The following is a 27005-nucleotide window of genomic DNA, read 5'->3' on the forward strand; positions in this document are numbered from 1 at the left end:
TCCCTGTCACCCTTGTCCTGGCCCTGTCCCATCTATCCTTTCCCTGTCACCTCTGTCCTGGCCCTGTCCCATCTCTCCTTTCCCTGTCACCTCTGTCCTGGCCCTGTCCCGTCTATCCTTTCCCTGTCACCTATGTCCTGGCCCTGTCCCATCTATCCTTTCCCTGTCACCTCTGTCCTGGCCCTGTCCCGTCTATCCTTTCCCTGTCACCTCTGTCCTGGCCGTGTTCTTTCTATATCCTTTCCCTGTTACCTCTGTCCTGGCCCTGTCCCTTCTATCCTTTCCCTGTCATCTTTGTCCTGGCCCTGTCCCATCTATCCTTTCCGTGTCACCTCTGTCCTGGCCCTGTCCCTTCTATCCTTTCCCTGTCACCTCTGTCCTGTCCCTGTCCCTTCTATATACTTTTCCTGTCACCTCTGTCCTGGCCCTGTCTCTTCTAACCTTTTCCTGTCACCTGTGTCCTGGCCCTGTCCCTTCTATCATTTCCTTGTCACCTTTGTCCTGGCCCTGTTCCGTCTATCCTTTCCCTGTCACCTCTGTCCTGGCCCTGTCCCGTTTATCCTTTTCCTGTCACCTCTGTCCTGGGCCTGTCCCTTCTATATCCTTTCACTGTCACCTATGTCCTGGCCCTGTCCCATCTATCCTTTCCCTGTCACCTCTGTCCTGGCCCTGTCCCGTCTATCCTTTCCCTGTCACCTCTGTCCTGGCCCTGTTCCTTCTATATCCTTTCCCTGTCACCTCTGTCCTGGCCCTGTCCCTTCTATCCTTTCCCTGTCACCTTTGTCCTGGCCCTGTCCCTTCTATCCTTTCCGTGTCACCTCTGTCCTGGCCCTGTCCCTTCTATCCTTTCCCTGTCACCTCTGTCTTGTCCCTGTCCTTTCTATATACTTTCCCTGTCACCTCTGTCCTGGCCCTTCTAACCTTTTCCTTTCACCTGTGTCCTGGCGCTGTCCCTTCTATCCTTTCCTTGTCACCTTTGTCCTGGCCCTGTTGCGTCTATCCTTTCCCTGTCACCTCTGTCCTGCCCCTGTCCCGTCTATCCTTTTCCTGTCACCTCTGTCCTGGCCCTGTCCCTTCTATATCCTTTCCCTGTCACCTCTGTCCTGGCCCTGTCCCGTCTATCCTTTCCCTGTCACCTTTGTCCTGGCCCTGTTCCGTCTATCCTTTCCCTGTCACCTTTGTCCTGGTCCTGTCCCATCTTTCCTTTCCCTGTCACCTCTGTCCTGGCCCTGTCCCTTCTATATCCTTTCCTTGTCACCTCCGTCCTGGCCCTGTTGCGTCTATCCTTTCCCTGTCACCTCTGTCCTGGCCCTGTCCCGTCTGTCCTTTCCCTGTCACCTCTGTCCTGGCCCTGTCCCTTCTATCCTTTTCCTGTCTCCTCTGTTCTGGCCCTTTCCCTTCTATATCCTTTCCCTGTCACCTCTGTCCTGGCCCTGTCCCATCTATCCTTTCCCTGTCACCTCTGTCCTGGCCCTGTTCCGTCTATCCTTTCCCTGTCACCTCTGTCCTGGCCCTGTCCCGTTTATCCTTTTCCTGTCAACTCTGTCCTGGGCCTGTCCCTTCTATATCCTTTCACTGTCACCTATGTCCTGGCCCTGTCCCATCTATCCTTTCCCTGTCACCTCTGTCCTGGCCCTGTCCCGTCTATCCTTTCCCTGTCACCTCTGTCCTGGCCCTGTTCCTTCTATATCCTTTCCCTGTCACCTCTGTCCTGGCCCTGTCCCTTCTATCCTTTCCCTGTCACCTTTGTCCTGGCCCTGTCCCTTCTATCCTTTCCGTGTCACCTCTGTCCTGGCCCTGTCCCTTCTATCCTTTCCCTGTCACCTCTGTCTTGTCCCTGTCCTTTCTATATACTTTCCCTGTCACCTCTGTCCTGGCCCTTCTAACCTTTTCCTTTCACCTGTGTCCTGGCGCTGTCCCTTCTATCCTTTCCTTGTCACCTTTGTCCTGGCCCTGTTCCGTCTATCCTTTCCCTGTCACCTCTGTCCTGCCCCTGTCCCGTCTATCCTTTTCCTGTCACCTCTGTCCTGGCCCTGTCCCTTCTATATCCTTTCCCTGTCACCTCTGTCCTGGCCCTGTCCCGTCTATCCTTTCCCTGTCACCTTTGTCCTGGCCCTGTTCCGTCTATCCTTTCCCTGTCACCTTTGTCCTGGTTCTGTCCCATCTTTCCTTTCCCTGTCACCTCTGTCCTGGCGATGTCCCTTCTATATCCTTTCCTTGTCACCTCCGTCCTGGCCCTGTTGCGTCTATCCTTTCCCTGTCACCTCTGTCCTGGCCCTGTCCCGTCTGTCCTTTCCCTGTCACCTCTGTCCTGGCCCTGTCCCTTCTATCCTTTTCCTGTCTCCTCTGTTCTGGCCCTTTCCATTCTATATCCTTTCCCTGTCACCTCTGTCCTGGCCCTGTCCCATCTATCCTTTCCCTGTCACCTCTGTCCTGGCCCTGTCCCGTCTATCCTTTCCCTGTCACCTCTGTCCTGGCCCTGTCCCTTCTATCCTTTCCTTGTCACCTTTGTCCTGGCCCTGTCCCTTCTATCCTTTCCCTGTCACCTTTGTCCTGGCCCTGTCCCTTCTATGCTTTCCCTGTCACCACTGTCCTGGCCCTGTCCCATCTATCCCTTCCCTGTCACCTCTGTCCTGGCCCTGTCCCTTCTATCCTTTCCCTGTCACCTCTGTCCTGGCCCTGCCCCTTCTATCGTTTCCTTGTCACCTTTGTCCTGGCCCTGTCCCTTCTGTCCTTTCCATGTCACCTTTGTCCTGGCCCTGTCCCATCTATCCCTTCCCTGTCACCTCTGTCCTGGCCCTGTCCCATCTATCCTTTCCTTGTCACCTCAGACCTGGCCCTGTCCCATCTATCCTTTCCTTGTCACCTCTGTCCTGGCCCTGTCCCATCTATCCTTTCCTTGTCACCTCTGTCTTGGCCCTGTTCCGTCTATCCTTTCCCTGTCACCTCTGTTCTGGCCCTGTCCCGTCTATCCTTTCCCTGTCACCTCTGTCCTGGCCCTGTCTCTTCTATCCTTTCCCTGTCACCTTTGTCCTGGCCCTGTTCCCTCTCTCCTTTCCCTGTCACCCTTGTCCTGGCCCTGGAACCTCTATCCTTTCCCCGTCACCTTTGTCCTGGCCCTGTTCCCTCTATCCTTTCCCTGTCACCCTTGTCCTGGCCCTGTCCCATCTATCCTTTCGATGTCACCTCTGTCCTGGCCCTGTCCCATCTATCCTTTCCCTGTCACCTTTGTCCTGGCCCTGTCCCGTCTATCCTTACTCTGTCACCTCTGTCCTCGCCCTGTCCCTTCTTTCCTTTCACTGTCACCTCTGTCCTGGCCCTGTTCCCTCTATCCTTTCCCTGTCACCTATTTCCTGGCCCTGTCCCTGCTTTCCTTTCCCTGTCACCCCTGTCCTGGCCCTGTCCCGTCTTTCCTTTCCCTGTCACCTCTGTCCTGGCCGTGGCCCGTCTATCCTTTCCCTGTCACCTCTGTCCTGGCCCTATCCCGTCTTTCTTTTCCCTGTCACCTCTGTCCTGGCCCTGTCCGTCTATCCTTTCCCTGTCACCTCTGTCCTGGCCCTGTCCCATCTATCCTTTCCCTGTCACCTCTGTCCTGGCCCTGTCCCATCTATCCTTTCCCTGTCGCCCTTGTCCTGGCCCTGTCCCATCTATCCTTTCCCTGTCACCTTTGTCCTGGCCCTGATCCCTCTATCCTTTCCCTGTCGCACTTGTCCTTGCCCTGTCCCATCTATCCTTTACCTGTCACCTCTGTCCTGGCCCTGTCCCTTCTAACCTTTTCCTGTCACCTCTGTCCTGGCCCTGTCCCTTCTATCCTTTCCTTGTCACCTTTGTCCTGGCCCTGTTCCGTCTATCCTTTCCCTGTCACCTCTGTCCTGACCCTGTCCCGTCTATCTTTTCGCTGTCACCTCTGTCCTGGCCCTGTCCCATCTATCCTTTCCCTGTCACCTTTGTCCTGGCCCTGTTCCCTCTATCCTTTCCCTGTCACCTCTGTCCTGGCCCTGTTACCTCTATCCTTTCCCTGTCACCCTTGTCCTGGCCCTGTCCCATCTATCCTTTCCCTGTCACCTCTGTCCTGGCCCTGTCCCATCTATCCTTTCCCTGTCACCTTTGTCCTGGCCCTGTCCCGTCTATCCTTACTCTGTCACCTCTGTCCTGGCCCTGTCCCTTCTTTCCTTTCCCTGTCACCTCTGTCCTGGCCCTGTTCCCTCTATCCTTTCCCTGTCACCCTTGTCCTGGCCCTGTCCCATCTATCCTTTCCCTGTCACCTCTGTCCTGGCCCTGTCCCTTCTTTCCTTTCCCTGTCACCTTTGTCCTGGCCCTGTCCCATCTCTCCTTTCCCTGTCACCTCTGTCCTGGCCCTGTCCCATCTATCCTTTCCCTGTCACCTATGTCCTGGCCCTGTCCCATCTATCCTTTCCCTGTCACCTCTGTCCTGGCCCTGTCCCGTCTATCCTTTCCCTGTCACCTCTGTCCTGGCCGTGTTCTTTCTATATCCTTTCCCTGTCACCTCTGTCCTGGCCCTGTCCCTTCTATCCTTTCCCTGTCATCTTTGTCCTGGCCCTGTCCCATCTATCCTTTCCGTGTCACCTCTGTCCTGGCCCTGTCCCTTCTATCCTTTCCCTGTCACCTCTGTCCTGTCCCTGTCCCTTCTATATACTTTTCCTGTCACCTCTGTCCTGGCCCTGTCTCTTCTAACCTTTTCCTGTCACCTGTGTCCTGGCCCTGTCCCTTCTATCCTTTCCTTGTCACCTTTGTCCTGTCCCTGTTCCGTCTATCCTTTCCCTGTCACCTCTGTCCTGGCCCTGTCCGGTTTATCCTTTTCCTGTCACCTCTGTCCTGGGCCTGTCCCTTCTATATCCTTTCACTGTCACCTATGTCCTGGCCCTGTCCCATCTATCCTTTCCCTGTCACCTCTGTCCTGGCCCTGTCCCGTCTATCCTTTCCCTGTCACCTCTGTCCTGGCCTTGTTCCTTCTATATCCTTTCCCTGTCACCTCTGTCCTGGCCCTGTCCCTTCTATCCTTTCCCTGTCACCTTTGTCCTGGCCCTGTCCCTTCTATCCTTTCCGTGTCACCTCTGTCCTGGCCCTGTCCCTTCTATCCTTTCCCTGTCACCTCTGTCTTGTCCCTGTCCTTTCTATATACTTTCCCTGTCACCTCTGTCCTGGCCCTTCTAACCTTTTCCTTTCACCTGTGTCCTGGCGCTGTCCCTTCTATCCTTTCCTTGTCACCTTTGTCCTGGCCCTGTTCCGTCTATACTTTCCCTGTCACCTCTGTCCTGCCCCTGTCCCATCTATCCTTTTCCTGTCACCTCTGTCCTGGCCCTGTCCCTTCTATATCCTTTCCCTGTCACCTCTGTCCTGGCCCTGTCCCGTCTATCCTTTCCCTGTCACCTTTGTCCTGGCCCTGTTCCGTCTATCCTTTCCCTGTCACCTTTGTCCTGGTCCTGTCCCATCTTTCCTTTCCCTGTCACCTCTGTCCTGGCCCTGTCCCTTCTATATCCTTTCCTTGTCACCTCCGTCCTGGCCCTGTTGCGTCTATCCTTTCCCTGTCACCTCTGTCCTGGCCCTGTCCCGTCTGTCCTTTCCCTGTCACCTCTGTCCTGGCCCTGTCCCTTCTATCCTTTTCCTGTCTCCTCTGTTCTGGCCCTTTCCCTTCTATATCCTTTCCCTGTCACCTCTGTCCTGGCCCTGTCCCATCTATCCTTTCCCTGTCACCTCTGTCCTGGCCCTGTCCCGTCTATCCTTTCCCTGTCACCTCTGTCCTGGCCCTGTCCCTTCTATCCTTTCCTTGTCACCTTTGTCCTTGCCCTGTCCCTTCTATCCTTTCCCTGTCACCTTTGTCCTGGCCCTGTCCCTTCTATGCTTTCCCTGTCACCACTGTCCTGGCCCTGTCCAATCTATCCCTTCCCTGTCACCTCTGTCCTGGCCCTGTCCCTTCTATCCTTTCCCTGTCACCTCTGTCCTGGCCCTGCCCCTTCTATCGTTTCCTTGTCACCTTTGTCCTGGCCCTTTCCCTTCTGTCCTTTCCATGTCACCTTTGTCCTGGCCCTGTCCCATCTATCCCTTCCCTGTCACCTCTGTCCTGGCCCTGTCCCATCTATCCTTTCCTTGTCACCTCAGACCTGGCCCTGTCCCATCTATCCTTTCCTTGTCACCTCTGTCCTGGCCCTGTCCCATCTATCCTTTCCTTGTCACCTCTGTCTTGGCCCTGTTCCGTCTATCCTTTCCCTGTCACCTCTGTTCTGGCCCTGTCCCGTCTATCCTTTCCCTGTCACCTCTGTCCTGGCCCTGTCTCTTCTATCCTTTCCCTGTCACCTTTGTCCTGGCCCTGTCACTTCTATCCTCTCCCTGTCACCTCTGTCCTGGCCCTGTCCCTTCTGTCCTTTCCCTGTCACCTCTGTCCTGGCCCTGTTCCCTCTCTCCTTTCCCTGTCACCCTTGTCCTGGCCCTGGAACCTCTATCCTTTCCCCGTCACCTTTGTCCTGGCCCTGTTCCCTCTATCCTTTCCCTGTCCCATCTATCCTTTCGATGTCACCTCTGTCCTGGCCCTGTCCCATCTATCCTTTCCCTGTCACCTTTGTCCTGGCCCTGTCCCGTCTATCCTTACTCTGTCACCTCTGTCCTCACCCTGTCCCTTCTTTCCTTTCACTGTCACCTCTGTCCTGGCCCTGTTCCCTCTATCCTTTCCCTGTCACCTATGTCCTGGCCCTGTCCCTGCTTTCCTTTCCCTGTCACCTTTGTCCTGGCCCTGTCCCATCTCTCCTTTCCCTGGCACCTCTGTCCTGGCCCTGTCCCGTCTATCCTTTCTCTGTCAACTATGTCCTGGCCCTGTCCCATCTATCCTTTCCCTGTCACCTCTGTCCTGGCCCTGTCCCGTCTATCCTTTCCCTGTCACCTCTGTCCTGGCCCTGTTCCTTCTATATCCTTTCCCTGTCACCTGTGTCCTGGCCCTGTCCCTTCTACCCTTTCCCTGTCACCTTTGTCCTGGCCATGTCCCTTCTATCCTTTCCGTGTCACCTCTGTCCTGGCTCTGTCCCTTCTATCCTTTCCCTGTCACCTCTGTCCTGTCCCTGTCCCTTCTATATCCTTTCACTGTCACCTGTGTCCTGGCCCTGTCCCGTCTTTCCTTTCCCTGTCACATCTGTCCTGGCCCTGTCCCGTCTTTCCTTTCCCTGTTACCTCTGTCCTAGCCCTGTCCCATCTATCCTTTCCCTGTCACCTCTGTCCTGGCCCTATCCCGTCTTTCCTTTCCCTGTCACCTCTGTCCTGGCTCTGTCCCATCTATCCTTTCCCTGTCAGCTCTGTCCTAGCCCTGTCCCATCTATCCTTTCCCTGTCACCTCTGTCCTGGCCCTGTCCCATCTATCCTTTCCCTGTCACCTTTGTGCTGGCCCTGTTCCCTCTATTCTTTCCCTGTCACCTTTTTCCTGGCCCTGTTCCCTCTATCCTCTCCCTGTCACCTTTGTCCTTGCCCTGTCCCTTCTGTCCTTTCCCTGTCACCTCTGTCCTCGCCCTGTCCCATCTATCCTTTCCCTGTCACCTCTGTCCTGGCCCTGTCCCGTCTATCCTTTCCCTGTCACCTCTGTCCTGGCCTTGTTCCTTCTATATCCTTTCCCTGTCACCTCTGTCCTGGCCCTGTCCCTTCTATCCTTTCCCTGTCACCTTTGTCCTGGCCCTGTCCCTTCTATCCTTTCCGTGTCACCTCTGTCCTGGCCCTGTCCCTTCTATCCTTTCCCTGTCACCTCTGTCTTGTCCCTGTCCTTTCTATATACTTTCCCTGTCACCTCTGTCCTGGCCCTTCTAACCTTTTCCTTTCACCTGTGTCCTGGCGCTGTCCCTTCTATCCTTTCCTTGTCACCTTTGTCCTGGCCCTGTTCCGTCTATACTTTCCCTGTCACCTCTGTCCTGCCCCTGTCCCATCTATCCTTTTCCTGTCACCTCTGTCCTGGCCCTGTCCCTTCTATATCCTTTCCCTGTCACCTCTGTCCTGGCCCTGTCCCGTCTATCCTTTCCCTGTCACCTTTGTCCTGGCCCTGTTCCGTCTATCCTTTCCCTGTCACCTATGTCCTGGTCCTGTCCCATCTTTCCTTTCCCTGTCACCTCTGTCCTGGCCCTGTCCCTTCTATATCCTTTCCTTGTCACCTCCGTCCTGGCCCTGTTGCGTCTATCCTTTCCCTGTCACCTCTGTCCTGGCCCTGTCCCGTCTGTCCTTTCCCTGTCACCTCTGTCCTGGCCCTGTCCCTTCTATCCTTTTCCTGTCTCCTCTGTTCTGGCCCTTTCCCTTCTATATCCTTTCCCTGTCACCTCTGTCCTGGCCCTGTCCCATCTATCCTTTCCCTGTCACCTCTGTCCTGGCCCTGTCCCGTCTATCCTTTCCCTGTCACCTCTGTCCTGGCCCTGTCCCTTCTATCCTTTCCTTGTCACCTTTGTCCTGGCCCTGTCCCTTCTATCCTTTCCCTGTCACCTTTGTCCTGGCCCTGTCCCTTCTATGCTTTCCCTGTCACCACTGTCCTGGCCCTGTCCAATCTATCCCTTCCCTGTCACCTCTGTCCTGGCCCTGTCCCTTCTATCCTTTCCCTGTCACCTCTGTCCTGGCCCTGCCCCTTCTATCGTTTCCTTGTCACCTTTGTCCTGGCCCTTTCCCTTCTGTCCTTTCCATGTCACCTTTGTCCTGGCCCTGTCCCATCTATCCCTTCCCTGTCACCTCTGTCCTGGCCCTGTCCCATCTATCCTTTCCTTGTCACCTCAGACCTGGCCCTGTCCCATCTATCCTTTCCTTGTCACCTCTGTCCTGGCCCTGTCCCATCTATCCTTTCCTTGTCACCTCTGTCTTGGCCCTGTTCCGTCTATCCTTTCCCTGTCACCTCTGTTCTGGCCCTGTCCCGTCTATCCTTTCCCTGTCACCTCTGTCCTGGCCCTGTCTCTTCTATCCTTTCCCTGTCACCTTTGTCCTGGCCCTGTCACTTCTATCCTCTCCCTGTCACCTCTGTCCTGGCCCTGTCCCTTCTGTCCTTTCCCTGTCACCTCTGTCCTGGCCCTGTTCCCTCTCTCCTTTCCCTGTCACCCTTGTCCTGGCCCTGGAACCTCTATCCTTTCCCCGTCACCTTTGTCCTGGCCCTGTTCCCTCTATCCTTTCCCTGTCCCATCTATCCTTTCGATGTCACCTCTGTCCTGGCCCTGTCCCATCTATCCTTTCCCTGTCACCTTTGTCCTGGCCCTGTCCCGTCTATCCTTACTCTGTCACCTCTGTCCTCACCCTGTCCCTTCTTTCCTTTCACTGTCACCTCTGTCCTGGCCCTGTTCCCTCTATCCTTTCCCTGTCACCTATGTCCTGGCCCTGTCCCTGCTTTCCTTTCCCTGTCACCTTTGTCCTGGCCCTGTCCCATCTCTCCTTTCCCTGGCACCTCTGTCCTGGCCCTGTCCCGTCTATCCTTTCTCTGTCAACTATGTCCTGGCCCTGTCCCATCTATCCTTTCCCTGTCACCTCTGTCCTGGCCCTGTCCCGTCTATCCTTTCCCTGTCACCTCTGTCCTGGCCCTGTCCCGTCTATCCTTTCCCTGTCACCTTTGTCCTGGCCATGTCCCTTCTATCCTCTCCGTGTCACCTCTGTCCTGGCTCTGTCCCTTCTATCCTTTCCCTGTCACCTCTGTCCTGTCCCTGTCCCTTCTATATCCTTTCACTGTCACCTGTGTCCTGGCCCTGTCCCGTCTTTCCTTTCCCTGTCACATCTGTCCTGGCCCTGTCCCGTCTTTCCTTTCCCTGTTACCTCTGTCCTAGCCCTGTCCCATCTATCCTTTCCCTGTCACCTCTGTCCTGGCCCTATCCCGTCTTTCCTTTCCCTGTCACCTCTGTCCTGGCTCTGTCCCATCTATCCTTTCCCTGTCAGCTCTGTCCTAGCCCTGTCCCATCTATCCTTTCCCTGTCACCTCTGTCCTGGCCCTGTCCCATCTATCCTTTCCCTGTCACCTTTGTGCTGGCCCTGTTCCCTCTATTCTTTCCCTGTCACCTTTTTCCTGGCCCTGTTCCCTCTATCCTCTCCCTGTCACCTTTGTCCTTGCCCTGTCCCTTCTGTCCTTTCCCTGTCACCTCTGTCCTCGCCCTGTCCCATCTATCCTTTCCTTGTCACCTCTGTCCTTGCCCTGTCCCATCTACCCTTTCCATGTCACCTTTGTCTTGGCCCTGTTCCGTCTATCCTTTCCTTGTCACCTTTGTCTTGGCCCTGTTCCGTCTATCCTTTCCCTGTCACCTCTGTTCTGGCCCTGTCCCGTCTATCCTTTCCCTGTCACCTCTGTCCTGGCCCTGTCTCTTCTATCCTTTCCCTGTCACCTTTGTCCTGGCCCTGTCACTTCTATCCTCTCCCTGTCACCTCTGTCCTGGCCCTGTCCCTTCTGTCCTTTCCCTGTCACCTCTGTCCTGGCCCTGTTCCCTCTCTCCTTTCCCTGTCACCCTTGTCCTGGCCCTGGAACCTCTATCCTTTCCCCGTCACCTTTGTCCTGGCCCTGTTCCCTCTATCCTTTCCCTGTCCCATCTATCCTTTCGATGTCACCTCTGTCCTGGCCCTGTCCCATCTATCCTTTCCCTGTCACCTTTGTCCTGGCCCTGTCCCGTCTATCCTTACTCTGTCACCTCTGTCCTCACCCTGTCCCTTCTTTCCTTTCACTGTCACCTCTGTCCTGGCCCTGTTCCCTCTATCCTTTCCCTGTCACCTATGTCCTGGCCCTGTCCCTGCTTTCCTTTCCCTGTCACCTTTGTCCTGGCCCTGTCCCATCTCTCCTTTCCCTGGCACCTCTGTCCTGGCCCTGTCCCGTCTATCCTTTCTCTGTCAACTATGTCCTGGCCCTGTCCCATCTATCCTTTCCCTGTCACCTCTGTCCTGGCCCTGTCCCGTCTATCCTTTCCCTGTCACCTCTGTCCTGGCCCTGTTCCTTCTATATCCTTTCCCTGTCACCTGTGTCCTGGCCCTGTCCCTTCTACCCTTTCCCTGTCACCTTTGTCCTGGCCATGTCCCTTCTATCCTTTCCGTGTCACCTCTGTCCTGGCTCTGTCCCTTCTATCCTTTCCCTGTCACCTCTGTCCTGTCCCTGTCCCTTCTATATCCTTTCACTGTCACCTGTGTCCTGGCCCTGTCCCGTCTTTCCTTTCCCTGTCACATCTGTCCTGGCCCTGTCCCGTCTTTCCTTTCCCTGTTACCTCTGTCCTAGCCCTGTCCCATCTATCCTTTCCCTGTCACCTCTGTCCTGGCCCTATCCCGTCTTTCCTTTCCCTGTCACCTCTGTCCTGGCTCTGTCCAATCTATCCTTTCCCTGTCAGCTCTGTCCTAGCCCTGTCCCATCTATCCTTTCCCTGTCACCTCTGTCCTGGCCCTGTCCCATCTATCCTTTCCCTGTCACCTTTGTGCTGGCCCTGTTCCCTCTATTCTTTCCCTGTCACCTTTTTCCTGGCCCTGTTCCCTCTATACTTTCCCTGTCACCTTTGTCCTTGCCCTGTCCCTTCTGTCCTTTCCCTGTCACCTCTGTCCTCGCCCTGTCCCATCTATCCTTTCCTTGTCACCTCTGTCCTTGCCCTGTCCCATCTACCCTTTCCATGTCACCTTTGTCTTGGCCCTGTTCCGTCTATCCTTTCCTTGTCACCTTTGTCTTGGCCCTGTTCCGTCTATCCTTTCCCTGTCACCTCTGTTCTGGCCCTGTCCCGTCTATCCTTTCCATGTCACCTCGGTCCTGGCCCTGTCCCTTCTATCCTTTCCCTGTCACCTCTGTCCTGGCCCTGTCACTTCTATCCTTTTCCTGTCACCTGTGTCCTGGCCCTATCCCTTCTATACTTTCCCTGTCACCTCTGTCCTGGCCCTGTCACTTCTAACCTCTCCCTGTCACCTCTGTCCTGGCCCTGTCCCTTCTGTCCTTTCCCTGTCACCTCTTTCCTGGCCCTGTTCCCTCTATCCTTTCCCTGTCACCCTGGCCCTGGCCCTCTATCCTTTCCCTGTCACCTCTGTCCTGGCCCTGTCCCTTCTATCCTTTCCCTGTCACCTTTGTCCTGGCCCTGTCCCTTCTATCCTTTCCTTGTCACCTTTGTCCTGGCCCTGTCCCATCTATCCTTTCCCTGTCACCTTTGTCCTGTCCTCACTGTTCTGTCTTGGCCCTCACCTATATCCTTGCCCCTCTGTCCTGGTCCTGTCACCTCTGTCCTGTCACTGTCCCTGTCCCTTCTATATCTTTTCCCTGTCACCTCTATCTTGGCCCTGTCCCTTCTAAACTTTTCCTGTCACCTGTGTCCTGGCCCTGTCCCTTCTATCCTTTCCTTGTCACCTTTGTCCTGACTCTGTTCCGTCTATCCATTCCCTGTCACCTCTGTCCTGGCCCTGTCCCGTCTATCCTTTCCCTGTCACCTCTGTCCTGGCCCTGTTCCTTCTATATCCTTTCCCTTTCACCTCTGTCCTGGCCCTGTCCCTTCTATCCTTTCCCTGTCACCTCTGTCCTGGCCATGTCCCTTCTATACTTTCCGTGTCACCTCTGTCCTGGCCCTGTCCTTTCTATCCTTTCCCTGTCACCTCTGTCCTGTCCCTTCTATATCCTTTCCCTGTCACCTCTGTCCTGGCCCTGGCCCTTCTATCCTTTCCCTGTCACCCTTGTCCTGGCCCTGTCCCCTCTTTCCTTTCCCTGTCACCTCTGTCCTGGCCCTGTCCCGTCTTTCCTTTCCCTGTCACCTCTGTCCTGGCCCTGTCCCGTCTATCCTTTCCCTGTCACCTCTGTCCTGGCCCTATCCCGTCTTTCTTTTCCCTGTCACCTCTGTCCTGGCCCTGTCCCGTCTATCCTTTCCCTGTCACCTCTGTCCTGGCCCTGTCCCATGTATCCTTTCCCTGTCACCTCTGTCCTGGCCTTGTTCCTTCTATATCCTTTCCCTGTCACCTCTGTCCTGGCCCTGTCCCTTCTATCCTTTCCCTGTCACCTTTGTCCTGGCCCTGTCCCTTCTATCCTTTCCGTGTCACCTCTGTCCTGGCCCTGTCCCTTCTATCCTTTCCCTGTCACCTCTGTCTTGTCCCTGTCCTTCCCTTATACACTTTCCCTGTCACCTCTGTCCTGGCCCTTCTAACCTTTTCCTTTCACCTGTGTCCTGGCGCTGTCCCTTCTATCCTTTCCTTGTCACCTTTGTCCTGGCCCTGTTCCGTCTATACTTTCCCTGTCACCTCTGTCCTGCCCCTGTCCCGTCTATCCTTTTCCTGTCACCTCTGTCCTGGCCCTGTCCCTTCTATATCCTTTCCCTGTCACCTCTGTCCTGGCCCTGTCCTGTCTATCCTTTCCCTGTCACCTTTGTCCTGGCCCTGTTCCGTCTATCCTTTCCCTGTCACCTTTGTCCTGGTCCTGTCCCATCTTTCCTTTCCCTGTCACCTCTGTCCTGGCCCTGTCCCTTCTATATCCTTTCCTTGTCACCTCCGTCCTGGCCCTGTTGCGTCTATCCTTTCCCTGTCACCTCTGTCCTGGCCCTGTCCCGTCTGTCCTTTCCCTGTCACCTCTGTCCTGGCCCTGTCCCTTCTATCCTTTTCCTGTCTCCTCTGTTCTGGCCCTTTCCCTTCTATATCCTTTCCCTGTCACCTCTGTCCTGGCCCTGTCCCATCTATCCTTTCCCTGTCACCTCTGTCCTGGCCCTGTCCCGTCTATCCTTTCCCTGTCACCTCTGTCCTGGCCCTGTCCCTTCTATCCTTTCCTTGTCACCTTTGTCCTGGCCCTGTCCCTTCTATCCTTTCCCTGTCACCTTTGTCCTGGCCCTGTCCCTTCTATGCTTTCCCTGTCACCACTGTCCTGGCCCTGTCCCATCTATCCCTTCCCTGTCACCTCTGTCCTGGCCCTGTCCCTTCTATCCTTTCCCTGTCACCTCTGTCCTGGCCCTGCCCCTTCTATCGTTTCCTTGTCACCTTTGTCCTGGCCCTGTCCCTTCTGTCCTTTCCATGTCACCTTTGTCCTGGCCCTGTCCCATCTATCCCTTCCCTGTCACCTCTGTCCTGGCCCTGTCCCATCTATCCTTTCCTTGTCACCTCAGACCTGGCCCTGTCCCATCTATCCTTTCCTTGTCACCTCTGTCCTGGCCCTGTCCCATCTATCCTTTCCTTGTCACCTCTGTCTTGGCCCTGTTCCGTCTATCCTTTCCCTGTCACCTCTGTTCTGGCCCTGTCCCGTCTATCCTTTCCCTGTCACCTCTGTCCTGGCCCTGTCTCTTCTATCCTTTCCCTGTCACCTTTGTCCTGGCCCTGTCACTTCTATCCTCTCCCTGTCACCTCTGTCCTGGCCCTGTCCCTTCTGTCCTTTCCCTGTCACCTCTGTCCTGGCCCTGTCCCTTCTATATCCTTTCCCTGTCACCTCTGTCCTGGCCCTGTCCCGTCTATCCTTTCCCTGTCACCTTTGTCCTGGCCCTGTTCCGTCTATCCTTTCCCTGTCACCTTTGTCCTGGTCCTGTCCCATCTTTCCTTTCCCTGTCACCTCTGTCCTGGCCCTGTCCCTTCTATATCCTTTCCTTGTCACCTCCGTCCTGGCCCTGTTGCGTCTATCCTTTCCCTGTCACCTCTGTCCTGGCCCTGTCCCGTCTGTCCTTTCCCTGTCACCTCTGTCCTGGCCCTGTCCCTTCTATCCTTTTCCTGTCTCCTCTGTTCTGGCCCTTTCCCTTCTATATCCTTTCCCTGTCACCTCTGTCCTGGCCCTGTCCCATCTATCCTTTCCCTGTCACCTCTGTCCTGGCCCTGTCCCGTCTATCCTTTCCCTGTCACCTCTGTCCTGGCCCTGTCCCTTCTATCCTTTCCTTGTCACCTTTGTCCTGGCCCTGTCCCTTCTATCCTTTCCCTGTCACCTTTGTCCTGGCCCTGTCCCTTCTATGCTTTCCCTGTCACCACTGTCCTGGCCCTGTCCCATCTATCCCTTCCCTGTCACCTCTGTCCTGGCCCTGTCCCTTCTATCCTTTCCCTGTCACCTCTGTCCTGGCCCTGCCCCTTCTATCGTTTCCTTGTCACCTTTGTCCTGGCCCTGTCCCTTCTGTCCTTTCCATGTCACCTTTGTCCTGGCCCTGTCCCATCTATCCCTTCCCTGTCACCTCTGTCCTGGCCCTGTCCCATCTATCCTTTCCTTGTCACCTCAGACCTGGCCCTGTCCCATCTATCCTTTCCTTGTCACCTCTGTCCTGGCCCTGTCCCATCTATCCTTTCCTTGTCACCTCTGTCTTGGCCCTGTTCCGTCTATCCTTTCCCTGTCACCTCTGTTCTGGCCCTGTCCCGTCTATCCTTTCCCTGTCACCTCTGTCCTGGCCCTGTCTCTTCTATCCTTTCCCTGTCACCTTTGTCCTGGCCCTGTCACTTCTATCCTCTCCCTGTCACCTCTGTCCTGGCCCTGTCCCTTCTGTCCTTTCCCTGTCACCTCTGTCCTGGCCCTGTTCCCTCTCTCCTTTCCCTGTCACCCTTGTCCTGGCCCTGGAACCTCTATCCTTTCCCCGTCACCTTTGTCCTGGCCCTGTTCCCTCTATCCTTTCCCTGTCCCATCTATCCTTTCGATGTCACCTCTGTCCTGGCCCTGTCCCATCTATCCTTTCCCTGTCACCTTTGTCCTGGCCCTGTCCCGTCTATCCTTACTCTGTCACCTCTGTCCTCACCCTGTCCCTTCTTTCCTTTCACTGTCACCTCTGTCCTGGCCCTGTTCCCTCTATCCTTTCCCTGTCACCTATGTCCTGGCCCTGTCCCTGCTTTCCTTTCCCTGTCACCTTTGTCCTGGCCCTGTCCCATCTCTCCTTTCCCTGGCACCTCTGTCCTGGCCCTGTCCCGTCTATCCTTTCTCTGTCAACTATGTCCTGGCCCTGTCCCATCTATCCTTTCCCTGTCACCTCTGTCCTGGCCCTGTCCCGTCTATCCTTTCCCTGTCACCTCTGTCCTGGCCCTGTTCCTTCTATATCCTTTCCCTGTCACCTGTGTCCTGGCCCTGTCCCTTCTACCCTTTCCCTGTCACCTTTGTCCTGGCCATGTCCCTTCTATCCTTTCCGTGTCACCTCTGTCCTGGCTCTGTCCCTTCTATCCTTTCCCTGTCACCTCTGTCCTGTCCCTGTCCCTTCTATATCCTTTCACTGTCACCTGTGTCCTGGCCCTGTCCCGTCTTTCCTTTCCCTGTCACATCTGTCCTGGCCCTGTCCCGTCTTTCCTTTCCCTGTTACCTCTGTCCTAGCCCTGTCCCATCTATCATTTCCCTGTCACCTCTGTCCTGGCCCTATCCCGTCTTTCCTTTCCCTGTCACCTCTGTCCTGGCTCTGTCCCATCTATCCTTTCCCTGTCAGCTCTGTCCTAGCCCTGTCCCATCTATCCTTTCCCTGTCACCTCTGTCCTGGCCCTGTCCCTTCTATCCTTTCCCTGTCACCTTTGTGCTGGCCCTGTTCCCTCTATTCTTTCCCTGTCACCTTTTTCCTGGCCCTGTTCCCTCTATCCTTTCCCTGTCACCTTTGTCCTTGCCCTGTCCCTTCTGTCCTTTCCCTGTCACCTCTGTCCTCGCCCTGTCCCATCTATCCTTTCCTTGTCACCTCTGTCCTTGCCCTGTCCCATCTACCCTTTCCATGTCACCTTTGTCTTGGCCCTGTTCCGTCTATCCTTTCCTTGTCACCTTTGTCTTGGCCCTGTTCCGTCTATCCTTTCCCTGTCACCTCTGTTCTGGCCCTGTCCCGTCTATCCTTTCCCTGTCACCTCTGTCCTGGCCCTGTCTCTTCTATCCTTTCCCTGTCACCTTTGTCCTGGCCCTGTCACTTCTATCCTCTCCCTGTCACCTCTGTCCTGGCCCTGTCCCTTCTGTCCTTTCCCTGTCACCTCTGTCCTGGCCCTGTTCCCTCTCTCCTTTCCCTGTCACCCTTGTCCTGGCCCTGGAACCTCTATCCTTTCCCCGTCACCTTTGTCCTGGCCCTGTTCCCTCTATCCTTTCCCTGTCCCATCTATCCTTTCGATGTCACCTCTGTCCTGGCCCTGTCCCATCTATCCTTTCCCTGTCACCTTTGTCCTGGCCCTGTCCCGTCTATCCTTACTCTGTCACCTCTGTCCTCACCCTGTCCCTTCTTTCCTTTCACTGTCACCTCTGTCCTGGCCCTGTTCCCTCTATCCTTTCCCTGTCACCTATGTCCTGGCCCTGTCCCTGCTTTCCTTTCCCTGTCACCTTTGTCCTGGCCCTGTCCCATCTCTCCTTTCCCTGGCACCTCTGTCCTGGCCCTGTCCCGTCTATCCTTTCTCTGTCAACTATGTCCTGGCCCTGTCCCATCTATCCTTTCCCTGTCACCTTTGTGCTGGCCCTGTTCCCTCTATTCTTTCCCTGTCACCTTTTTCCTGGCCCTGTTCCCTCAATACTTTCCCTGTCACCTTTGTCCTTGCCCTGTCCCTTCTGTCCTTTCCCTGTCACCTCTGTCCTCGCCCTGTCCCATCTATCCTTTCCTTGTCACCTCTGTCCTTGCCCTGTCCCATCTACCCTTTCCATGTCACCTTTGTCTTGGCCCTGTTCCGTCTATCCTTTCCTTGTCACCTTTGTCTTGGCCCTGTTCCGTCTATCCTTTCCCTGTCACCTCTGTTCTGGCCCTGTCCCGTCTATCCTTTCCATGTCACCTCGGTCCTGGCCCTGTCCCTTCTATCCTTTCCCTGTCACCTCTGTCCTGGCCCTGTCACTTCTATCCTTTTCCTGTCACCTGTGTCCTGGCCCTATCCCTTCTATACTTTCCCTGTCACCTCTGTCCTGGCCCTGTCACTTCTAACCTCTCCCTGTCACCTCTGTCCTGGCCCTGTCCCTTCTGTCCTTTCCCTGTCACCTCTTTCCTGGCCCTGTTCCCTCTATCCTTTCCCTGTCACCTATGTTCTGTCCCTGTCCCATCTATCCTTTCCCTGTCACCTCTGTCCTGGCCCTGTCCCGTTTATCCTTTCCCTGTCACCTCTGTCCTGGCCCTGTTCCGTCTATCCTTTCCCTGTCACCTAGGTCCTGGCCCTGTCCCGTCTATCCTTTCCTTGTCACCTTTGTCCTGGCCCTGTCCCATCTATCCTTTCCCTGTCACCTTTGTCCTGTCCTCACTGTTCTGTCTTGGCCCTCACCTATATCCTTGCCCCTCTGTCCTGGTCCTGTCACCTCTGTCCTGTCCCTGTCCCTGTCCCTTCTATATCTTTTCCCTGTCACCTCTATCTTGGCCCTGTCCCTTCTAAGCTTTTCCTGTCACCTGTGTCCTGGCCCTGTCCCTTCTATCCTTTCCTTGTCACCTTTGTCCTGGCTCTGTTCCGTCTATCCTTTCCCTGTCACCTCTGTCCTGGCCCTGTCCGGTCTATCCTTTCCCTGTCACCTCTGTCCTGGCCCTGTTCCTTCTATATCCTTTCCCTGTCACCTCTGTCCTGGCCCTGTCACTTCTATCCTTTCCGTGTCACCTCTGTCCTGGCCCTGTCCTTTCTATCCTTTCCCTGTCACCTTTGTCCTGGCCCTGTTCCCTCTATCCTTTCCCTGTCACCTTTGTCCTGGCCCTGTTACCTCTATCCTTTCCCTGTCACCCTTGTCCTGGCCCTGTCCCATCTATCCTTTCCCTGTCGCCCTTGTCCTGGCCCTGTCCCATCTATCCTTTCCCTGTCACCTTTGTCCTGGCCCTGTTACTTCTATCCTTTCCCTGTCGCCCTTGTCCTGGCCCTGTCCCATCTATCCTTTCCCTGTCACCTCTGTCCTGGCCCTGTCCCTTCTAACCTTTTCCTGTCACCTGTGTCCTGGCGCTGTCCCTTCTATCCTTTCCTTGTCACCTTTGTCCTGGCCCTGTTCCGTCTATCCTTTCCCTGTCACCTGTGTCCTGGCCCTGTCCCGTCTATCCTTTTCTTGTCACCTCTGTCCTGGCCCTGTCCCTTCTATATCCTTTCACTGTCACCTCTGTCCTGGCCCTGTCCCGTCTGTCCTTTCCCTGTCACCTCTGTCCCTTCTAACCTTTTCCTGTCACCTCTGTCCTGGCCCTGTCCCTTCTATCCTTACTTTGTCACCTTTGTCCTGGCCCTGTTCCGTCTGTCCTTTCCCTGTCACCTCTGTCCTGACCCTCTTCCGTCTATCCTTTCGCTGTCACCTCTGTCCTGGCCCTGTCCCATCTATCCTTTCCCTGTCACCTTTGTCCTGGCCCTCTTCCCTCTATCCTTTCCCTGTCACCTCTGTCCTGGCCCTGTTACCTCTATCCTTTCCCTGTCACCCTTGTCCTGGCCCTGTCCCATCTATCCTTTCCCTGTCACCTCTGTCCTGGCCCTGTCCCATCTATCCTTTCCCTGTCACCTTTGTCCTGGCCCTGTCCCGTCTATCCTTACTCTGTCACCTCTGTCCTGGCCCTGTCCCTTCTTTCCTTTCCCTGTCACCTCTGTCCTGGCCCTGTTCCCTCTATCCTTTCCCTGTCACCCTTGTCCTGGCCCTGTCCCATCTATCCTTTCCCTGTCACCTCTGTGCTGGCCCTGTCCCTTCTTTCCTTTCCCTGTCACCTTTGTCCTGGCCCTGTCCCATCTCTCCTTTCCCTGTCACCTCTGTCCTGGCCCTGTCCCGTCTATCCTTTCCCTGTCACCTATGTCCTGGCCCTGTCCCATCTATCCTTTCCCTGTCACCTCTGTCCTGGCCCTGTCCCGTCTATCCTTTCCCTGTCACCTCTGTCCTGGCCGTGTTCTTTCTATATCCTTTCCCTGTCACCTCTGTCCTGGCCCTGTCCCTTCTATCCTTTCCCTGTCATCTTTGTCCTGGCCCTGTCCCATCTATCCTTTCCGTGTCACCTCTGTCCTGGCCCTGTCCCTTCTATCCTTTCCCTGTCACCTCTATCCTGTCCCCGTCCCTTCTATATACTTTCCCTGTCACCTCTGTCCTGGCCCTGTCTCTTCTAACCTTTTCCTGTCACCTGTGTCCTGGCGCTGTCCCTTCTATCCTTTCCTTGTCACCTTTGTCCTGGCCCTGTTCCGTCTATCCTTTCCCTGTCACCTGTGTCCTGGCCCTGTCCCGTCTATCCTTTTCTTGTCACCTCTGTCCTGGCCCTGTCCCTTCTATATCCTTTCACTGTCACCTATGTCCTGGCCCTGTCCCATCTATCCTTTCCCTGTCACCTCTGTCCTGGCCCTGTCCCGTCTATCCTTTCCCTGTCACCTCTGTCCTGGCCCTGTTCCTTCTATATCCTTTCCCTGTCACCTCTGTCCTGGCCCTGTCCCTTCTATCCTTTCCCTGTCACCTTTGTCCTGGCCCTGTCCCTTCTATCCTTTCCGTGTCACCTCTGTCCTGGCCCTGTCCCTTCTATCCTTTCCCTGTCAACTCTGTCTTGTCCCTGTCCTTTCTATATACTTTCCCTGTCACCTCTGTCCTGGCCCTGGCCCTTCTATCCTTTTCCTGTCACCTGTGTCCTGGCGCTGTCCCTTCTATCCTTTCCTTGTCACCTTTGTCCTGGCCCTGTTCCATCTATCCTTTCCCTGTCACCTCTGTCCTGGCCCTGTCCCGTCTATCCTTTTTCTGTCACCTCTGTCCTGGCCCTGTCCCTTCTATATCCTTTCCCTGTCACCTCTGTCCTGGCCCTGTCCCGTCTATCCTTTCCCTGTCACCTTTGTCCTGGCCCTTTTCCGTCTATCCTTTCCCTGTCACCTTTGTCCTGGTCCTGTCCCGTCTTTCCTTTCCCTGTCACCTCTGTCCTGGCCCTGTCCCTTCTATATCCTTTCCTTGTCAACTCCGTCCTGGCCCTGTTGCGTCTATCCTTTCCCTGTCACCTCTGTCCTGGCCCTGTCCCGTCTGTCCTTTCCCTGTCACCTCTGTCCTGGCCCTGTCCCTTCTATCCTTTTCCTGTCACCTCTGTTCTGGCCCTTTCCCTTCTATATCCTTTCCCTGTCACCTCTGTCCTGGCCCTGTCCCATCTATCCTTTCCCTGTCACCTCTGTCCTGGCCCTGTCCCGTCTATCCTTTCGCTGTCACCTCTGTCCTGGCCCTGTCCCTTCTATTCTTTCCTTGTCACCTTTGTCCTGGCCCTGTCCCTTCTATCCTTTCCCTGTCACCTTTGTCCTGGCCCTGTCCCTTCTATGCTTTCCCTGTCACCACTGTCCTGGCCCTGTCCCATCTATCCCTTCCCTGTCACCTCGGTCCTGGCCCTGTCCCTTCTATCCTTTCCCTGTCACCTCTGTCCTGGCCCTGCCCCTTCTATCGTTTCCTTGTCACCTTTGTCCTGGCCCTGTCCCTTCTGTCCTTTCCATGTCACCTTTGTCCTGGCCCTGTCCCATCTATCCCTTCCCTGTCACCTCTGTCCTGGCCCTTTCCCATCTATCCTTTCCTTGTCACCTCTGACCTGGCCCTGTCCCATCTATCCTTTCCTTGTCACCTCTGTCCTGGCCCTGTCCCATCTATCCTTTCCCTGTCACCCTGGCCCTGGCCCCTCTATCCTTTCCCTGTCACCTCTGTCCTGGCCCTGTCCCTTCTATCCTTTCCCTGTCACCTTTGTCCTGGCCCTGTCCCTTCTATCCTTTCCTTGTCACCTTTGTCCTGGCCCTGTCCCATCTATCCTTTCCCTGTCACCTTTGTCCTGTCCTCACTGTTCTGTCTTGGCCCTCACCTATATCCTTGCCCCTCTGTCCTGGTCCTGTCACCTCTGTCCTGTCACTGTCCCTGTCCCTTCTATATCTTTTCCCTGTCACCTCTATCTTGGCCCTGTCCCTTCTAAACTTTTCCTGTCACCTGTGTCCTGGCCCTGTCCCTTCTATCCTTTCCTTGTCACCTTTGTCCTGACTCTGTTCCGTCTATCCATTCCCTGTCACCTCTGTCCTGGCCCTGTCCCGTCTATCATTTCCCTGTCACCTCTGTCCTGGCCCTGTTCCTTCTATATCCTTTCCCTTTCACCTCTGTCCTGGCCCTGTCCCTTCTATCCTTTCCCTGTCACCTCTGTCCTGGCCATGTCCCTTCTATCCTTTCCGTGTCACCTCTGTCCTGGCCCTGTCCTTTCTATCCTTTCCCTGTCACCTCTGTCCTGTCCCTGTCCCTTCTATATCCTTTCCCTGTCACCTCTGTCCTGGCCCTGGCCCTTCTAACCTTTTCCTGTCACCTGTGTCCTGGCCCTGTCCCTTATATCCTTTCCTTGTCACCTTTGTCCTGGCCCTGTTCAGTCTATCCTTTCCCTGTCACCTCTGTCCTGGCCCTGTCCCGTCTATCCTTTTCCTGTCACCTCTGTCCTGGCCCTGTCCCTTCTATATCCTTTCCCTGTCACCTCTGTCCTGGCCCTGTCCCTTCTTTCCTTTCTCTGTCACCTCTGTCCTGGCCCTGTTCCCTCTATCCTTTCCCTGTCACCCTTGTCCTGGCCCTGTCCCCTCTTTCCTTTCCCTGTCACCTCTGTCCTGGCCCTGTCCCGTCTTTCCTTTCCCTGTCACCTCTGTCCTGGCCCTGTCCCGTCTATCCTTTCCCTGTCACCTCTGTCCTGGCCCTATCCCGTCTTTCTTTTCCCTGTCACCTCTGTCCTGGCCCTGTCCCATCTATCCTTTCCCTGTCACCTCTGTCCTGGCCCTGTCCCATGTATCCTTTCCCTGTCACCTCTGTCCTGGCCCTGTCCCATCTATCCTTTCCCTGTCGCCCTTGTCCTGGCCCTGTCCCATCTATCCTTTCCCTGTCACCTCTGTCCTGGCCCTGTCCCATCTATCCTTTCCCTGTCACCTTTGTCCTGGCCCTGTCCAGTCTATCCTTACTCTGTCACTTCTGTCCTGGCCCTGTCCCTTCTGTCCTTTCCCTGTCACCTCTGTCCTGGCCCTGTTCCCTCTATCCTTTCCCTGTCACCCTTGTCCTGGCCCTGTCCCGTCTATCGTTTCCCTGTCACCTATGTTCTGTCCCTGTCCCATCTATCCTTTCCCTGTCACCTCTGTCCTGGCCCTGTCCCGTCTATCCTTTCCCTGTCACCTCTGTCCTGGCCCTGTTCCGTCTATCCTTTCCCTGTCACCTAGGTCCTGGCCCTGTCCCGTCTATCCTTTCCTTGTCACCTTTGTCCTGGCCCTGTCCCATCTATCCTTTCCCTGTCACCTTTGTCCTGTCCTCACTGTTCTGTCTTGGCCCTCACCTATATCCTTGCCCCTCTGTCCTGGTCCTGTCACCTCTGTCCTGTCCCTGTCCCTGTCCCTTCTATATCTTTTCCCTGTCACCTCTATCTTGGCCCTGTCCCTTCTAAGTTTTTCCTGTCACCTGTGTCCTGGCCCTGTTACTTCTATCCTTTCCCTGTCGCCCTTGTCCTGGCCCTGTCCCATCTATCCTTTCCCTGTCACCTCTGTCCTGGCCCTGTCCCTTCTAACCTTTTCCTGTCACCTCTGTCCTGGCCCTGTCCCTTCTATCCTTACCTTGTCACCTTTGTCCTGGCCCTGTTCCCTCTGTCCTTTCCCTGTCACCTCTGTCCTGACCCTCTTCCGTCTATCCTTTCGCTGTCACCTCTGTCCTGGCCCTGTCCCATCTATCCTTTCCCTGTCACCTTTGTCCTGGCTCTGTTCCCTCTATCCTTTCCCTGTCACCTCTGTCCTTGCCCTGTTACCTCTATCCTTTCCCTGTCACCCTTGTCCTGGCCCTGTCCCATCTATCCTTTCCCTGTCACCTCTGTCCTGGCCCTGTCCCATCTATCCTTTCCCTGTCACCTTTGTCCTGGCCCTGTCCCGTCTATCCTTACTCTGTCACCTCTGTCCTGGCCCTGTCCCTTCTTTCGTTTCCCTGTCACCTCTGTCCTGGCCCTGTTCCCTCTATCCTTTCCCTGTCACCCTTGTCCTGGCCCTGTCCCATCTATCCTTTCCCTGTCACCTCTGTCCTGGCCCTGTCCCTTCTTTCCTTTCCCTGTCACCTTTGTCCTGGCCCTGTCCCATCTCTCCTTTCCCTGTCACCTCTGTCCTGGCCCTGTCCCGTCTATCCTTTCCCTGTCACCTATGTCCTGGCCCTGTCCCATCTATCCTTTCCCTGTCACCTCTGTCCTGGCCCTGTCCCGTCTATCCTTTCCCTGTCACCTCTGTCCTGGCCGTGTTCTTTCTATATCCTTTCCCTGTCACCTCTGTCCTGGCCCTGTCCCTTCTATCCTTTCCCTGTCATCTTTGTCCTGGCCCTGTCCCATCTATCCTTTCCGTGTCACCTCTGTCCTGGCCCTGTCCCTTCTATCCTTTCCCTGTCACCTCTGTCCTGTCCCCGTCCCTTCTATATACTTTCCCTGTCTCCTCTGTCCTGGCCCTGTCTCTTCTAACCTTTTCCTGTCACCTGTGTCCTGGCGCTGTCCCTTCTATCCTTTCCTTGTCACCTTTGTCCTGGCCCTGTTCCGTCTATCCTTTCCCTGTCACCTGTGTCCTGGCCCTGTCCCGTCTATCCTTTTCTTGTCACCTCTGTCCTGGCCCTGTCCCTTCTATATCCTTTCACTGTCACCTATGTCCTGGCCCTGTCCCATCTATCCTTTCCCTGTCACCTCTGTCCTGGCCCTGTCCCGTCTATCCTTTCCCTGTCACCTCTGTCCTGGCCCTGTTCCTTCTATATCCTTTCCCTGTCACCTCTGTCCTGGCCCTGTCCCTTCTATCCTTTCCCTGTCACCTTTGTCCTGGCCCTGTCCCTTCTATCCTTTCCGTGTCACCTCTGTCCTGGCCCTGTCCCTTCTATCCTTTCCCTGTCAACTCTGTCTTGTCCCTGTCCTTTCTATATACTTTCCCTGTCACCTCTGTCCTGGCCCTGGCCCTTCTATCCTTTTCCTGTCACCTGTGTCCTGGCGCTGTACCTTCTATCCTTTCCTTGTCACCTTTGTCCTGGCCCTGTTCCGTCTATCCTTTCCCTGTCACCTCTGTCCTGGCCCTGTCCCGTCTATCCTTTTTCTGTCACCTCTGTCCTGGCCCTGTCCCTTCTATATCCTTTCCCTGTCACCTCTGTCCTGGCCCTGTCCCGTCTATCCTTTCCCTGTCACCTTTGTCCTGGCCCTGTTCCGTCTATCCTTTCCCTGTCACCTTTGTCCTGGTCCTGTCCCGTCTTTCCTTTCCCTGTCACCTCTGTCCTGGCCCTGTCCCTTCTACATCCTTTCCTTGTCAACTCCGTCCTGGCCCTGTTGCGTCTATCCTTTCCCTGTCACCTCTGTCCTGGCCCTGTCCCGTCTGTCCTTTCCCTGTCACCTCTGTCCTGGCCCTGTCCCTTCTATCCTTTTCCTGTCACCTCTGTTCTGGCCCTTTCCCTTCTATATCCTTTCCCTGTCACCTCTGTCCTGGCCCTGTCCCATCTATCCTTTCCCTGTCACCTCTGTCCTGGCCCTGTCCCGTCTATCCTTTCGCGGTCACCTCTGTCCTGGCCCTGTCCCTTCTATTCTTTCCTTGTCACCTTTGTCCTGGCCCTGTCCCTTCTATCCTTTCCCTGTCACCTTTGTCCTGGCCCTGTCCCTTCTATGCTTTCCCTGTCACCACTGTCCTGGCCCTGTCCCATCTATCCCTTCCCTGTCACCTCGGTCCTGGCCCTGTCCCTTCTATCCTTTCCCTGTCACCTCTGTCCTGGCCCTGCCCCTTCTATCGTTTCCTTGTCACCTTTGTCCTGGCCCTGTCCCTTCTGTCCTTTCCATGTCACCTTTGTCCTGGCCCTGTCCCATCTATCCCTTCCCTGTCACCTCTGTCCTGGCCCTTTCCCATCTATCCTTTCCTTGTCACCTCTGACCTGGCCCTGTCCCATCTATCCTTTCCTTGTCACCTCTGTCCTGGCCCTGTCCCATCTATCCTTTCCTTGTCACCTCTGTCCTGGCCCTGTTCCATCTATCCTTTCCCTGTCACCTTTGTCCTGGCCCTGTCACTTCTATCCTCTCCCTGTCACCTCTGTCCTGGCCCTGTCCCTTCTGTCCTTTCCCTGTCACCTCTGTCCTGGCCCTGTTCCCTCTCTCCTTTCCCTGTCACCCTTGTCCTGGCCCTGGAACCTCTATCCTTTCCCTGTCACCTTTGTCCTGGCCCTGTTCCCTCTATCCTTTCCCTGTCACACTTGTCCTGGCCCTGTCCCATCTATCCTTTCCCTGTCACCTCTGTCCTGGCCCTGTCCCATCTATCCTTTCCCTGTCACCTTTGTCCTGGCCCTGTTCCCTCTATCCTTTCCCTGTCACCTATGTCCTGGCCCTGTCCCTGCTTTCCTTTCCCTGTCACCTTTGTCCTGGCCCTGTCCCATCTCTCCTTTCCCTGGCACTTCTGTCCTGGCCCTGTCCCGTCTATCCTTTCCCTGTCACCTATGTCCTGGCCCTGTCCCATCTATCCTTTCCCTGTCACCTCTGTCCTGGCCCTGTCCCGTCTATCCTTTCCCTGTCACCTCTGTCCTGGCCCTGTTCCTTCTATATCCTTTCCCTGTCACCTCTGTCCTGGCCCTGTCCCTTCTATCCTTTCCCTGTCACCTTTGTCCTGGCCATGTCCCTTCTATCCTTTCCGTGTCACCTCTGTCCTGGCTCTGTCCCTTCTATCCTTTCCCTGTCACCTCTGTCCTGTCCCTGTCCCTTCTATATCCTTTCCCTGTCACCTGTGTCCTGGCCCTGTCCCGTCTTTCCTTTCCCTGTCACATCTGTCCTGGCCCTGTCCCGTCTTTCCTTTCCCTGTTACCTCTGTCCTAGCCCTGTCCCGTCTATCCTTTCCCTGTCACCTCTGTCCTGGCCCTATCCCGTCTTTCCTTTCCCTGTCACCTCTGTCCTGGCTCTGTCCCATCTATCCTTTCCCTGTCAGCTCTGTCCTAGCCCTGTCCCATCTATCCTTTCCCTGTCACCTCTGTCCTGGCCCTGTCCCATCTATCCTTTCCCTGTCACCTTTGCCCTGGCCCTGTTCCCTCTATCCTTTCCCTGTCACCTTTTCCCTGGCCCTGTTCCCTCTATCCTTTCCCTGTCACCTGTGTCCTTGCCCTGTCCCTTCTTTCCTTTCCCTGTCACCTCTGTCCTGGCCCTGTCCCATCTATCCTTTCCTTGTCACCTCTGTCCTGGCCCTGTCCCATCTACCCTTTCCTTGTCACCTTTGTCTTGGCCCTGTTCCGTCTATCCTTTCCTTGTCACCTTTGTCTTGGCCCTGTTCCGTCT

This window comes from Taudactylus pleione, unplaced genomic scaffold, assembly GCF_031769625.1.
Source record: "Taudactylus pleione unplaced genomic scaffold, aTauple2 ptg001103l, whole genome shotgun sequence".
Taxonomy (NCBI): Eukaryota; Metazoa; Chordata; class Amphibia; order Anura; family Myobatrachidae; genus Taudactylus; species Taudactylus pleione.